At 34.5% G+C, this 15,398-nt stretch overlaps 2 long non-coding RNA genes across 2 annotated transcripts; one reads left to right on the top strand and one right to left on the bottom strand.

Moving 5' to 3' along the window:
- The first annotated feature begins 11,422 nt into the window (after nucleotides 1-11,422).
- Nucleotides 11,423-12,021, top strand: LOC126717580 (uncharacterized). The gene is made up of 2 exons (XR_007652657.1): nucleotides 11,423-11,589; nucleotides 11,647-12,021. It is a non-coding gene; the product is annotated as an uncharacterized LOC126717580 (long non-coding RNA).
- On the bottom strand, nucleotides 11,497-13,091 carry LOC126717579 (uncharacterized). The gene is made up of 2 exons (XR_007652656.1): nucleotides 12,653-13,091; nucleotides 11,497-12,419 (listed from the first exon to the last, which is right to left on the bottom strand). It is a non-coding gene; the product is annotated as an uncharacterized LOC126717579 (long non-coding RNA).
- Nucleotides 13,092-15,398: the final 2,307 nt, after the last annotated feature.

Raw genomic sequence — 15,398 nt, 5'->3', positions numbered from 1 at the left:
TCTCATTTATAATATAGTGAAAAGCTCTTATTATTTTCGGAAATAGTTTCTAAGCTAATTAATTAATGGATGTATACGAGTACAAAATAATATTGTCTTATTAATTTATGTGTCCTTCAAATGCAATAAAGGCCGACTAAACTTGATAGTGAGAAAATGAAGTTGTAAACCGACATAAATTAATATTCACTTTATAGTAATCTTTCTTATTATCTCGATCGTCGTTAAAAATCCTTGGGTGAAAAAAAAAATTAAAAATTAAAAAATAATAATAATAATCCAATGTTTGTACTCCCTTCTCCTCTAACTCTCTTCATCTCCCTTCGTTCCAAATAGACCAATAATGTTTATATATATTTATGGTAAATCAAACCTTATACTTTTAACATGGCTCATTTGAACCCCACGTTTTCATTAGCATGATAACCACAACCTCCCAATCTCACTCAGTTATTCTGCCGTAAGATAGAGAAATTTGGCACCAATACACACACAAAAAAGGCACTAATTTTTCCAAAAATAATGGTGGTTTTTCTGTTGAACTCAAAGAGATAGAGAGAGGCCAATAGTGGTTTCTATATGAGATTTTGCTTTTTTGTGTAGCTTCTCCCTCTCTAAGGCTGTGTTTGTTTCATGTAAAATATTTTCCGGAAAATACTTATTTTCCGAAAATGCCATTTTCAAGAAAGGAAAATATTTTTAAGTGTTTGGTTGCATTTTAGAAAATATTGTGAAAAATATTTTCTGGTGTTTGGTTGTGTTCTTGAAAATACCATAGAAAACACATTTTCTATTTATTGCTCACATTTTCTCAGCTGCCAAACAAATATATAATTTCATTCCTCAATCCAGAAACACAAATAAAACCCAGAAAAAAAAAATTCATAATCCGGTCAAATTGAGAGAAGAAGGAAGAGAGAGAGGCGATTGGGTTCAACGAGAGGCGAGATTACGCGGCGGAGGCGAAGGTGAGATCGCGCGACGCGGTGCTGCAATCGCGATTGGCGCGATGCTGCGATCACAATCGGCGCGAAGGCGAGATCGCGATCGGGGACGACGAATCTAGGTCGAGGACGATCGGTTTTGGGGCGCGACGAGAACAATCGGTTTTGGGTGGATCGGTGCTGGGGTGCGACGATCTCGCCGATGGTGCGATTGACGCGACGAACGAGCTCGGTCTTGGGTTTTCTGGGTTCGTCGGAGTCGGTTTCTGGGTTCGGTCTCTTCTTCCTCTCTCTCTCTCTCTCTCTCTCTGCGCGCAGGCGCGATCTCCCTCTCACTCAGCTCTCTCTCTGTTTTCCGAAAAATGGTATTTGAAGGTAAAATAAAAACGGAAATCAATTTACACCCCAACACAGGTCAACTGAAAAGCATTTTCGAAAAATGCATTTTCCATGCGCAACCAAACACCCGTAAATACGAAAAAGCATTTCCGAAAGTGATTTTCACCCAAAACAAACACAGCCTAAGAGAACTAGCACCAGAAGCACACCAAATAAATATAATAAAAAAAACCCACTAACATTAGATGTGTCAAATGCTAAAAAAAATTGGCACATGTTAGGGCCCATTTGTTACTATTATTTAAACAAAAATTTTCAGTATTTAAAAAGTATTACACGTATTTTCATATACTTTTTTATCCACACGTATTTTCAAAAAATACAAACAACGTTATTATAAATTTTTTACCAAATAGGCCTTTACAATAATATTCTACTTTTAGGAGGGTACAGTTAATGTGCTAAAAAATTTTAGTACTATTTTATTACTTTCTTTCTCTCTCTTCTATTAATAAAGAAAGAATTAAAAATAAAAATTTAATAAAATGGTAAAAGAGTAAAAGATGATCAAAGCATGTTTTGACAACAATATTGTTACCAAAGGTTCAACACTTGATAGGGTTAAACTTAAACCCCTACTTGAGAGAGAGAGAGAAACACGAATAGACTAGAGGAACATGGGAACTTCCAAACTTAACTATATTCTTTATAATCAACTAAAGATATGTATACTGTGCTACAGTGATGGTGGTGGTGATATCATTCCTGAAGATGTACGTAGACGGTGGTGTCACTGGTCGAGGAAGAGGACATTTGAAATGAGTAGGAATATTGATAGCAGTATCAGAAATTTGGTAAAACTGATTTCATTAATAAATTCGTTCACTGACTGATTACAAGGCTTATATATATATATACATAAGCTGTGCAAAGAAGGAAACAGATCGAGTAAACTCACTAACTCACGTGCTATACTAATCCTAATTAACATACACACGTGTAGAACTAATAACAGAAACAACAATAGCAAAACTACAAGTTGTATAGCTAATTCACTAAGGGAAGCTACTGTCGTTTTGTCTCTGGTGTAGAAGCGCTGCTGCTCTTGTCTTCTTGATAAGCTTCACATCTCTCTAATTTCTTCTTATCTTGATAAGGAGGTGGTGGTGCATCAACAGATTTCCGATTAGAGTCGACACTACCTTCAATTTATAATGAAAATCGTTGGATAACACAGAAGCAGCTTGAACGATGTTGGCCTCGGTATCTAAACTGTGACAGTAGCAATCCATAAATCAAAACCAACTTGACCAAGAATGATATGACACCCATTTCTTACCTTCAATTGTGAAACAATTCTTGGGTATCTTCGTGCCGAGACTGTGATGGTGTTAACGTTCATGCCGTTATTCATTGTTGACTAGCAACATGCAGGTGGTTTCTTCCAAGGAATTCTAGGCTGATTGAGTTTTGGTGGTGGGGGTGGAGATGCACTACCCTTATGTGATACAACCTTAAGTTTATGAGAAAAATCATGGGTGGTAACTTTATCCCAGCTGGATAACATAGAAGCATCACGAGAGGCATCGCCCATGTAACCAAAATTTGATACTAGTAGCCCATAGATCAAAACCAAAGAGAGCAAATATGATATGACTCTCATTTCTGACTCCCTATATTGTGGAAAGGGGTTTGGGTATGCTTTTTATGGTTGTAGTCTTGTAGGTGCTAGATATGGATGGTCCTTGAGAGTTGAGACCGTTGATATCCTGAAACGTGTAGATTGGGCATTATAAAGGTCAATTAGTCCGGGGATGAAGCTTCACAGAGAGAGAGTAAGAGGAAATATCATAGTGATTGGTTTTAGAAATATGGATTTAAGTCAAAAGTGGTAGCTCTATGGCCCAGGGCCGGCCCTTCCACTAGGTCAATTAGGCAATTGCCTAAGTCCCAAGTGGAATGAGGCCCTAAAATTTTGGAAAAAAATGGGCTAGCAGGAAAAAAAAATTGGAAAAGAAGTTGGTAGCAGGAAAAAAAATTAAAAATTTTGGCTTGCAAATGAAATTCCAAAAAACCGTTTCATCTTTTTTACCAAAGAACAAAGAAGAAAATTCTTTGGTTTAAACAAAATTAATTATCTAAAAAATAACATCATTAAATCTCTAGACAAACTAAAATTCAACCAGATAAAATACAAATTCATTTTAAAAATATTACACACAAAACAATCACAAATCAAAATAAATCAAAAATCTCAAATCCCTAAAATTTACCCATTATCTCTCTCTCTCTCTCTCTCTCTCTCTCTCTCTCTCTCTCTCTCTCTCTCTCTCTCTCTCTCTATAGTTTGTTTCACTCTTTCCCTCTTTAAAATCTGATTTTTCAGTTTACCTCAATGCATTGTGAATCTTCATGTGTGCTCTTTTTTTTTTTTTTCTTTATGGTGGACTTTTGTGGACTGTGGCTGTGCTGTGGGCTTACTTTACTTATGGGCTTGTGAAGTTTTCGTGATTTTTTTTTTAATCCTGCGTTTTTAGCTTTTTTTATATTATCATATTATGTTTTATTATTGGATCCCGTTCAACTTTTACTATGTATTAGTAGAATAGTAGTACTATACTTAGTATACTATATATACTAGTGTCACATAAAGAAGCAAAGAAATACTTTTAAAAAAAAATCAATCCAAAAAACAAAATATTGTAAGTTATAACTGAGAATAAATATATATAATTTTTATTAGTGTTAATTCATTGAATAATATAATAAGTATGTCTTTATTTATGTAGTTGCTTCTGTAGATTGAAGTTTTTCAAAATCAAAATTAATAAAATCATATCTAAAATAGATAGTCCTAAGAAAGATTAAGTAAATTAGTTTTATTATTGATTAAAAAGATGTTAAAAGAAATTGAATACGAAAATTTAATTAGTCAATTTGCATCTCAAAAGACAAGAAAAATATATTTTAAATAAAATATATTATAATTTAAAAATATTGAATAAATATTAATTTAATTAATACATAAATATAAAAAATGTCTCATTTCAGTTGTTGCTTAAAACCCCAAAATGTGTAGGGCCAACCTCACTATAGCCTATAGAGATGAAATATCCTGGTGATTGGTTTTAGAAATATGGATTTATGTCAAAAGTAGTGGCTATAGCCTATAGGAATTGTTTATAAAGAAACCATTAAAAATTTGAAATTACACAAAATCTAATAGTTTCATAGTTTATCATATATACCAGTTAAAATATACCAAATAATACTCTCTTTTTTTGCTGCAGCTAAAAAAAACACTCTCTTTTTTTTTGGAATAGACGTCTTCTATATATTTAAAAAAAAAAATACACTAATAAAAATTCAAGAGTCAAGCAAAAGCCAAAAGCCAAAAGCCAAAAGTGGTTAAAATTAAAACTAACGAAATGGAAAAAGCAAAAAACGATTGATTGCAAACTGAGCCAAGGAGAACTCATAGCCCTAATATCTCTTTGATACTTTATTTTAGGAAAAATAAATTTAGTGATTTTATGGAATGGATTGAATGAGCTATAAATATGAATGATTAGAGATTTTAACTTTGTGTTTGAACGGGATTTTTGTTAAATGTTTTGTCCATTATAATGCATTGTGTTAAAACGGAGAAAATTGGCCTCTGCCCTTTTTAAAAAAACAATCCAGAGTTTTACCCTCTTTCCCATGCAAACTAATTAGGGAAATACCCTTCTTTTAAAACTCGACTTTCTAAAAATTGAATTTCAATTTAAAACTCGATTTTTGGACAATCGAGTTATAATAAACTGAAATTTAAAATATATATATATATATATATTCTGGAGCCCTATAGTGGTGTTTTAAGGAGCCCTATAGTGACGTTTTAAGACCTTATAGCTACGTTTTGGAACTCGAGCTCGATGAACTCGAGTTCCATGCAATTATTATTATTTTTTTTTTAGTTTAATTGCCCCATACCTATAATGACGTTTTAAGAACCTTATAGTGGAGTTTTGAAACTCGATTTTTGAACAATTGAATTATAACAAAAGCATTTTCCTAATTAGTTTGAAAAATGGAGCAAAGTGCTAGATTTTTTTTTTTGAAAGGGACATTTGCCCATTTTCTCCGTGTTAAAACTAAACATATAGTTATCAAAGGTTTTCCTCTTAGAAATAGGCCATCGTTAAACCAAATCATCTAAATTCCTTCTCTTTCTTTCACCTCACTTTGCCTCTCTATATATTTTTTCTTTTTTCTTTTCTATCAAGATATAATTTGGAAAAATTGAACCCATAAATGATCATTTCGGATGACCACTGCACAAGAGTTAGGAATTTAGCAATGTAAGTGTCGTCCATGAGTCAACTTTCAATCTCCAGGTGACAATTTCCAGGCCAATTCACAGGCCCTCCAGGTAGCCAGATGAAGATTAATGGGGAAGAACTTACCTAGCTAGAAGAGTAAGGATATATTACATTTTCAAAACTTTTATTAAAAGGAAAGTAAAAAAGTGTCAAGAGTCTTGTTAATTCAATAGTACTATTAGTCTTTCTTTATAAAGGGAAATTAGTAACAGACTCGTGTGTCGCACTCTTTTTTTATAATGTTTTTTATAAAGGGAAACTAGTAATAGCTAGGCCCGAAGTTATCTGTAAATTAATTGGTGTTAACGCTATTGATACCAGAACCTTTGTTGCCCCACTTGAGAGACTGAAGCTGGAATATATGGTTCGTGGTGAACAAAAGAATCTGTTTGAACTTGTCAAGACCATTGCAGTTTCTCAGGGTTTGAGGGGATTTTGGAGGGGGAACCTTGTCAATATTCTTCGTAACAGCCACTAGCACCGCAATGAAAACCCATTTCCACAATTTAAGTTATATCCGAAAAAAAAAAAAATCAATGATAGAGCAGCAAATAGACCAAGGAAAAAAAGTAGTTTTGAAATTGAAAAAAAAAAAAAAAAAAACTTTTTTGAAAGGAACTCACCTACACTGCACTTGGATGTTGATTGCCTTAGTTCTCTCAGTTGCAAACAGAAAAGAGAAAAAAAAAAAATAATGTTAGTGTGAAATGTGAGATTGGGGTGGCTCTTTATGGTTGTTGGACCAAGAATTCTTAAGTATTGCAGCGGTGCAGTGGAGGGGGAGGATGAAAGAAAGAAAGCGAGGATAAGCGGTGCGATGGCGTAATTGGGTGGTGCCGGTTTGGAGTGATAAGAAATGTGTGTAAGAGCATGGCGGAGGTTTGAATTGAAAATTTGGGACAAATGGGTTTCAAATTCCAGGGAGAAGAAACTAGAAAGGGAGAAAGAAATTTGATTTTGGAGAAATGGGATTTCAGAGAGAAGAAAGAGAGAGTGTGGCGGGATTTCAAAATTTTTGAGGACAAATTTGTCTTTTGGTTATATAAAAGGCTGAAGTGTTGATGTGTTTTCTTTGTTACACGTCATTTTTTCATTGGACTTAGAAACACCACATGGAGGCTGACTTAGAGCATTCTTATCAAGGTTTGCAAAAAATTTAGCATTTACCCTCTCAAAACCCAATTTTATAACATATAACACACCACTTTACAACATCATTTCCATCAAAACTTCTATTTTTTTTAACATTCCATTTAAATATTCTTTCTTTTATCATTTTTTATTTTTCCTTCTCTCACCTCTGTCTCTCTCTTTCTCAACCCAATTATTCTCAGCACCGCCGGCCACCGCATCCACCCACACATACCACAACCACCACATCCACCCACCATCGCCGCCACCAGCCACCAGCCAGATCCACCGCAACCACAAACAACAGCAGAGAAAAAAGAAGAAGAAAAACCTCCACATCCACATCCACCGTTGGACCAAAAAAAAAAATCAACAGCAACTAGACCAAATCACCACCAACCACAGCAAGAAAAAAAGAAAAAAAACCCACAAACCACGGCCAAATCGGACCACAACCCACAGCCAAAAAAAACCCACAAACCAAATCAACCAAATCGGACCACGACTCCTTCGATCCACACTCCGACCTGTGCTCCATGGTTGACCACCAAGCTCCGTCGCACGATCGGAGCCCAATCGGACCCAAGAAGAACCATGCAGAACCAAAAAAAAAAAAAAAAAGAGAGAAAAAGCAGAAACCTCCATCGTTGCCACCGGACCACAGCCATCGGACCCACGATCCATGACCATAATCACCGGACCACAACCATCGGCATCCCACAATCGCCGGAGCACAATCATCGGCGGAGCCCACTCATCGGTCGAGCAAAGGGAGAGAGAGAGCAGAGCAATGATGAGAGGGAAGAAACGGGAAATGAGAAAGACACAGACAAAGAAGAAAAGAAAATGGGCCCCACTTGAATAAAAAATTAATATAAATTTTACCATTGATGAACAGTGCGGTCTCAAATATGAGACCGCACTGTTCATCAATGCCAAAAATTATAGCTTTTACCACTCTTGATGGGGCAAGCTTTTGGGTCAAAAATGCTAAAAGAAAGCATCTTTTAGCATTTAAAACCCTTAATGGGAATGCTCTTAGCGTTCTCGAAATAGCATATATATACTTTCTCCGATTAAACACCCACAAAAATAATTTTCTTTCCATTTTTATCTCTATTTTTCTGACCACAAAAATCCTTGGAGTGTCCAAAAAAGACTCATGCGCACCTTGGCCTATACATCAAGATCAAGAGCTGTGTGATATTGTATGACACTATGACCTTCAGAATAGGACTATCAGGAAGCTCTATGAGAATATAAATATTAATTGATTTGTAACTGATCGGTTCACCCAGGTTTGTTTTTCACTACAGCAGATCACTTTTTCATATTTAAATAATCACTTTTATAAATTAATATGATACTCTTATTTGTCCAAGGTTATTGTCGTATTGTATGTAGTGACTACTGGGTACTGACTAGTGAGAATTATATCTATGCTTTGTAACATTTTTAATTCAAATATTATCAGAAGAATTATTTGTAGTCATACTGATTTAAGTTTTCAATCGATCCTTTTCTTTTTCTCTTTCTTTTTTTTCTTCTTTTTTTTTTTTTCCTTTGAAGAATCATTTGCAGATATTATATATTTTTCATTCGTGGAAATACTATGGTGCTATGATTAATGAAGTTATTTTATTTTAGACAAAAAATGAAAAAAAAAATAATAATAAGCCCTTATTTAAGCCCAAGTAACATTGATGTAAAGTTGTGATTTACAACTATTTTGTGTTGGCTTTAATTCCGTGACAAATTTGATTGTAATTTTGTTCAATCTTATATACCCTGTATTTTATGTGAGATTTCATTGTATGGATTGTATGTGAGAGAGAGAGTGTAAAGACTCAAGTCATCATTGAAGATCAAAGGAGTTTTCGCGGGTATCTCGCGAGAAGACTTCCCGTGAAGTGAAGCCATGTGCTCAGCATATGACTAGAATGCGAAAAGTCATAAGATATGGTAACAGCTGGTTTTTGCAAGTATTTTGCAGGTAAGGCATTCCCGTGAGATACCCGCGAAACATTCTATTTATTTTGTCATATCTGATACACCATGTCTCTACCCACACTATATATACTCACATTACCCACATATTGAAATGAGTGCTTTTAGAGATAAAACCCTAGCCATAACCCTTGAGAGTTAGAGATTGTCATACCCACGATCCTCTACACAATCTATTGTGATTTTCCTCAACTCCTATATCTCCATATCCAAATCCTAGAGAGATTGATAGCCCAAACACTTACCACACCCATCCTGAGTGTAAAGTGAGGTTTTGGTGCTGTTGGGAAGTATTAGAAAAAGCCATTTGTTTGGTGGATGCAATCAGGCTGAATTGCATGATCCGGAGAGCTAGAAAAGATAAGACTTCATCAAGTCAGTTGATAGCAGGAGCTTGAAGGGCTCAAGTACATGGGGTAGGCTAGGTTTCGAGGGTCTTTTGTTATTCGTGTACTCTAACTTATTTTCTAGTGGATCAATTTACCACTTAGAGGGTAGCGGAGAGGTTTTTCGCCAAGTACTTCGGTTTTCTTTTCGATAACACGTCTCAGTGTTATCTATATTTGCATTTGTGAGGGATTTTACAATTAGCTCCAATACTAATAGGCTTGGTCTGCGATCGAATGCTAAAAAATATTTGTGCTCCCTCATCCTTCACCAATTGGTTGTTAGATGGATCGGTAAGGCACACGGTCATAGGTTCAAATGGTATCAAAGCCCGATCATAGGTTCAAGTCGTTGGAGCCGTATTGTGAGGGAGGGATTGTGAGGGATTTCACAATTCACTCCAATACCAATGGGCTTGGTCTGCGATCGAATGCTATAAAAGATTTGTGTCCCCTCATCCTTCACCAATTGGTTGTTAGATAGATCGGTAAGGCACACGATCTGACAGCATTCTTCTTCCCTACTCTTTTAGCTTTCATTTTATTGTTAATATCTGATGAATATGGTTTAGAGTAATTTATTGTTTGTTCACTCGCATTTACTCTATTCCACACTTAATCTAAGTTAGAGTAAAATCTTTCAAGCCGTAATTTTTAATTTGAGGATCTAAACAGCTTTTGTATTTTCACACAATTTCGAGCTTTCAATTGGTAAATGAAACATGCATGACTACTAATTGTTGGAATCTGTCTAAATTTATTCAAGTTCTTACATGCTTTATTAGTGCCAAGTGGCTATCTTCTTTGTACAATAAGTGTCTATGTTCTTATTAATTATTAAATTAGTTTATCCTTTTTTACAATGTTTATCATATTAATATTAAAAATTTTAAGATAGTTTAAAAAGCCTAATCCTATTAAAATTCTATTTCTCTTGTTAATTTTTAAAAACAATTTAATTTAAGTAAAATTACATTATCTAAATTTCAAGAAATTTAAAATTCTTTTCTAACTAAAATTGTTTTACCAAAAATTGGGTATTAATTGTTAGTATAGTTTAATTTAGCTAAAATTCTATCACCTCAGTTTTGAGAAATTCAAAATTTACTCAAACTAAAATTTTATTTGTCTTAGGAACATGTTTGGGGTCATGGGCTCTAACCAGTAACCACCTATAGGAATATCATGTCTAATGCATATATTCACTGGGTTAACCGGGTTAAGTAAGTCATGTGCAATAATCTCGTCTTCCTATCAGTGGTTGGAGCTCAAGACTCCAAACATATTTAGAGTCAAACTTTATAAAAGAATATAAACAAGTGTAAAAGAATATTTTATCTCAATTATGTGTCCTGCAAATAAAGGCTAACTAAACTCTGTAATATGTAAACAAAAGCTGACATAAATTAATATTCACTTATAGTAATCTTTCTTTTTAATTAATGAAATGAAATCTAAACTTAAAACCTATATATCTTGTCAATAAAAATCCCTAAAAATAAATAAAAATTCCTATACCATATGTTTGGACTCCCCTCTTCTCTAGCTCCCTCCATCTCCCTCTGTTCCAAACAAACTAATAGTGTTATACAACTGGTAAATCAAAACTTTAAACTTTATAATGGTGCCCATCTGAACCCCACATTTTCATTAGTATGATAACCAAAGCCTCCTAGTCTCATCCCGTTAAATTCTGCCTGAAGAGAGAAATTTGGCACCAATACACACACAAAAAAGGCACTAATTTCTTCCAAAAATAATGGTGGTTTTTCTGTTGAACTCAGAGAGAGAGACCAATAATGGTTTCTAGATGAGTTTTTGCCTTTTTGGTGAAGACTCTCCCCTTTCGAATGTGAGGAAATAAAACATTGAGCTATATGAATTGAAACAGTGCCTTTTGTGTTTGTGTTGTGTGTGTATTGGTCGTAGAGCTCTCGCATAGAATTTAACATGGTGTGATGGGGTTTTTGATTGTCAAAGTGATGCAAACTCATGTAAGGTTTAATTAAATTGATGCAATTAAAAGTTTAAAGTTAATTGGTGACGACCTCAATAGGATCTTTTCAATTTCGGATTTTCCCTAATCCTTCATATAAACGCCAAACGCTATTAAAATATAAAAAAGAAAAGCCTATAAAATGATGACCTTCTAACTTCTTTCCAACTATCAGAATTTTATTCTCTAAAAGATTAATGGCAGGTAATTATGGTGAAGGAAAAAATATGTATTTTTATTGATCAATTGATTCAAAGAAAGTCTCAGTTAAACGAACTTGGTTGTTATGCCTATAAGAGCTTTATTGAATCGATATGAAGAGAGAGAGGGAAACAGAGAACTTATAGTATTATAGATTCATGGCATGGAGAGTAAGCAAAGAAACTTGGGATTTTAGCCATATCCCTTATAATCAAGTAAAGGTAGTAAGCAGCAAAGAAACTTGGGATTTTAGCCATATCCCTTATAATCAAGTAAAGGTAGTAAGCACACAACAATCATATTGATCAAGACCATGATGAATCTGATGGTGGAATGGTTGTCGAGACCGTGGTGGTGTTGATGATGACAATATTCGTTGTGTTGTTGAGGAATTTTGAAATAACTCTGGCAACACTGAAACTAGCCGTTGGAGGATGGAGCTTTTGGTGGTGGTGATGGTGGCGGCGGCGGCGGCGGTGGTGGCGGTGGCGGTGGCGGCGGCGGCGACTTCGGTTTAGGATGTGGATGAGGACCCGGATTGGCTCGACGTGGTGGGGGTGGAGAAGCACTAACCTTATGGGATACGACCTTAAGTTCATGAGAAAAATCATGAGAGGCATCGCCCATGTAACTAAAGTGTGATAGTAGTAGTCCATGGATCAAAACCAAAGCGAGCAAACATGATATCACTCTCATTCTTACTGCCTATATTGTGTAACGGTGTTTGGGTATGCTTTTATACTTGTAGATGCTAGATGGATGGTCTTTGAGACCATTGATATGCTGAAACGTGTTAATTTGGTTCTAAATATTTTAGTCCATGGATGAAGCTTCCTAGATAGACAGAGAGAGAGAGAGAGAGAGAGAGAGAGAGAGAAACGTGTATGAATATGGATTTAACTATTAAAGTCAAAGCGGTGGCTATAGAAAAAAAATTTTTGGGGTAAATTATGAATTTGGTCCCTAACATAAAGAAGAAGGAACTTCAACCTTTATGCAGCTCAATTAGAATAGGGTGGTCAAGGACTCAACAGCATCATCAAAGCGTAGTCTACAAAAAAAATTATTACATCAATACTTTTTTTTTTAACTAACCTACAAATTACTTCATTGACACTCCTCCCTTTAGTAAGTTTCATGCAATCAAAATCAGGTTGTATTTATTTTTAATGTTATGCTACCCCCCACAATTTAGCTATGATATTCAAAAATCCTGAACAACTATATCAAACCTGGATCATGAAACAGCTAGTCCAACATCATGGTCAGATTATTTAAATTTACCTTTCAATAATTGAATGTGTTTAACAGCCTGGTTTTTGAAAACGGCCCCCTCTGCCGCGATGGACTCGGAAAATGTAGATAACATGTCCCGAAGATCAGAACCCATGAGATACTACCTTCAATTTATAATTAAAATCGTTGGGTAACACAGAAGCAGCTTGAACGATGTTGGCCTTGTAACTAAACTGTGATAGTACCAATCCGTGGATCAAAATCAACGTGACCAAGTATGATATGACACCCATTTCTTACCTTCAATTTGAAACAATTCTTGGGTATCTTCTTTATATATAGGTGTAGTGTGTAGATATTACTATACGAATGGTCATAATCGTGGTAGTTAAAAACTAAAGCAATTAGTCTGTGGATGAAGCTTCTCAGAGAGAGAGAGACTTTGAACAGAACATTATAATTAAATTTCGGATACCTTGATTGTCTTTTCTTTTGCGTCTTTTATTAGGGGAAAAACTTAAGGGACTGGCATTTCCATATTTATAGTCAGAATACATTACTTAATACGTTAGAATTTATTTCCTTCATGGCATGCGCACATCACATACCTAACTCAAGGATATTATTATATAGCGACAAACCCTTATACGTTTTGGAAATCTTTTTTCTAAGCTAATTAATTAATGGATGTAAAGTTGTAAACTAGTTTAAAAGAATATCTTGTCTTAATTATGAGTCCTGTGATGAAGGCCAACTAAACTCGATAATTTATGTGAAAAACAAAGCTGTTATCCGACATCAAGTAATATTTACTTTATATTAATCTTTCTTTTTAATTAATGGAAATTTATGAAATCTAAACTTAAGACAATCACAGAGCTAGGAATTTAGGTGAGGGGAAAAAGATTAAAAGACAAGATTGAAAGTCAAAATTTAGTGTGTGTTTGGATACCGCTTATTTTGCTAAAAACTGAAAACAATAAAAAAATAATTTATGATTACTGTTCAGCACTGTTCATTGGCCTAAATACATTGTTCATGTCCTATGAACAGTGCATTAAGCGCTGGTTAAAAAAAAAAAAAAAGCCTGAAACGCAAAACGTCCAAAATGTGGACGTGATCCAAACAAACACTTAATCTAAAGAAATTAATCAACATTAACAACAAAATAAATAAACAATTATATGCTAATGTAATTGTCATACAGAATCTAACATAAAATGTAAACTTTAATTTATTTTTTCACACCTAGCTTAATTTACTCAATTGCACTCGACGACTTTTCATATTTTGAAATCGCTGCATGATTTCTTTACACTCAATAGTCTTGAATATATCTTTCTTAATATATGTGACTAAGCAATCATTCATCCACTAATTTCCTATTCGATTGCGCAATCGATTTTTAATTATGTTCATTGCTAAAAAAGCTCTTTCAACAGTAGCTATTGCAACTAGTAAGATTAATGGCAAGGTCACTAATGAGTAAACCAATGAATATGAAACATCATTTTTCATTTCTACCATCATTTCAGCAAGCTATCCAATTCCTTTAAGTGCTAAAAACTCTTCTGTGTACCGCATGTCATGGATGTATGTCTCAAGTTGGTTATCCAAGAAAGAAACTTGAACTGTTGAAAAATAACTTGGATAAAACTGAGCAAGCTGAATCAATTTCTCCTTGTTGAATGCTAAAAATAAGTTATCTGAGTTCAAACATGCAACACAAAGTAATAATTCAGAATTTTCAAAATGACTATTAAGTTCCTGAAGTTGCATATCTATAACAGTATAAAAAAGCTCCACTTGATAATGATGAGAATTTTTCATGTTTTGAGCTTTTCGTCATGGCCGAGGTTGATATAAATCATCCATATCAGGGACATCAATATTATTTTTTTCACAAAATACAGAAACCTCCTCTAGCAAAGAGTTCCACCCATCGTCTCTCATAACCTGTAAACGTTGCTTTGAAATGTCATCCAACTTCATAGCATTCACAATATCTTGATCTTTTCGTTGTAATGCCTATGACAACTCATTACTTATGCCAAGCACACCTTTCATCAAATGTAAATCAAACACGAATTCAAATGTTTAGAGTAAACCAATTAAGATATTTGCTTCTGCTCTCTAATCAGAATCTAAACCATCTTCTATAATAGTTTCAATCACATCAATTACAGAAGAAAACATGTGAATAAGATTAACAAGTGCACCATAATGAGAACTCCAACGTGTATCTCCAGGTCTTTTTAGACTCATTTCTTGATTCAAGCCACGACCAATTGAAATTTCATTATTTTTTAGTGCTACTATAACTTCAGCACTACGTTTTTCGTGAAGAATATCACGACGTTTGCATGATACTCCAACAATATTGAATACCTTTGCAACCAAGTTAAAAAAGGTTGCAATCTGGATGTGATTTTTTGCTACTGCAGCTAATGTTAGTTGAAGTTGATGTGCAAAGCAATGGACATAATAGGCAAAAGGATTATCTTTCAAAATAAGAGTTTTTTTTAGTCCATTTAACTCACCTTGCATGTTGCTTGCCCCGTCATAGTCTTGTCCCCGCAATCTACCAATGCTTAAGCTATGTTTATTAAATACTTCCTCAATTGCACTCTTTAGTGTCACTGCTGCTGTATTATTAACATGTGTAATGCCTAAAAAGCGCTCATTCACATGTCCCAATTTGTTTATATAACGCAAAGCAATTGCCAATTGTTCTTTAGTAGACATATCATGTGGTTCATCAACTATAGAGAAATGATATGTCCACAATATTTTC

The sequence above is a fragment of the Quercus robur genome, chromosome 3 (assembly GCF_932294415.1).
Source record: "Quercus robur chromosome 3, dhQueRobu3.1, whole genome shotgun sequence".
In the NCBI taxonomy this organism is placed as follows: domain Eukaryota; kingdom Viridiplantae; phylum Streptophyta; class Magnoliopsida; order Fagales; family Fagaceae; genus Quercus; species Quercus robur.
This window is presented reverse-complemented; position numbering and strand designations above follow the sequence as displayed.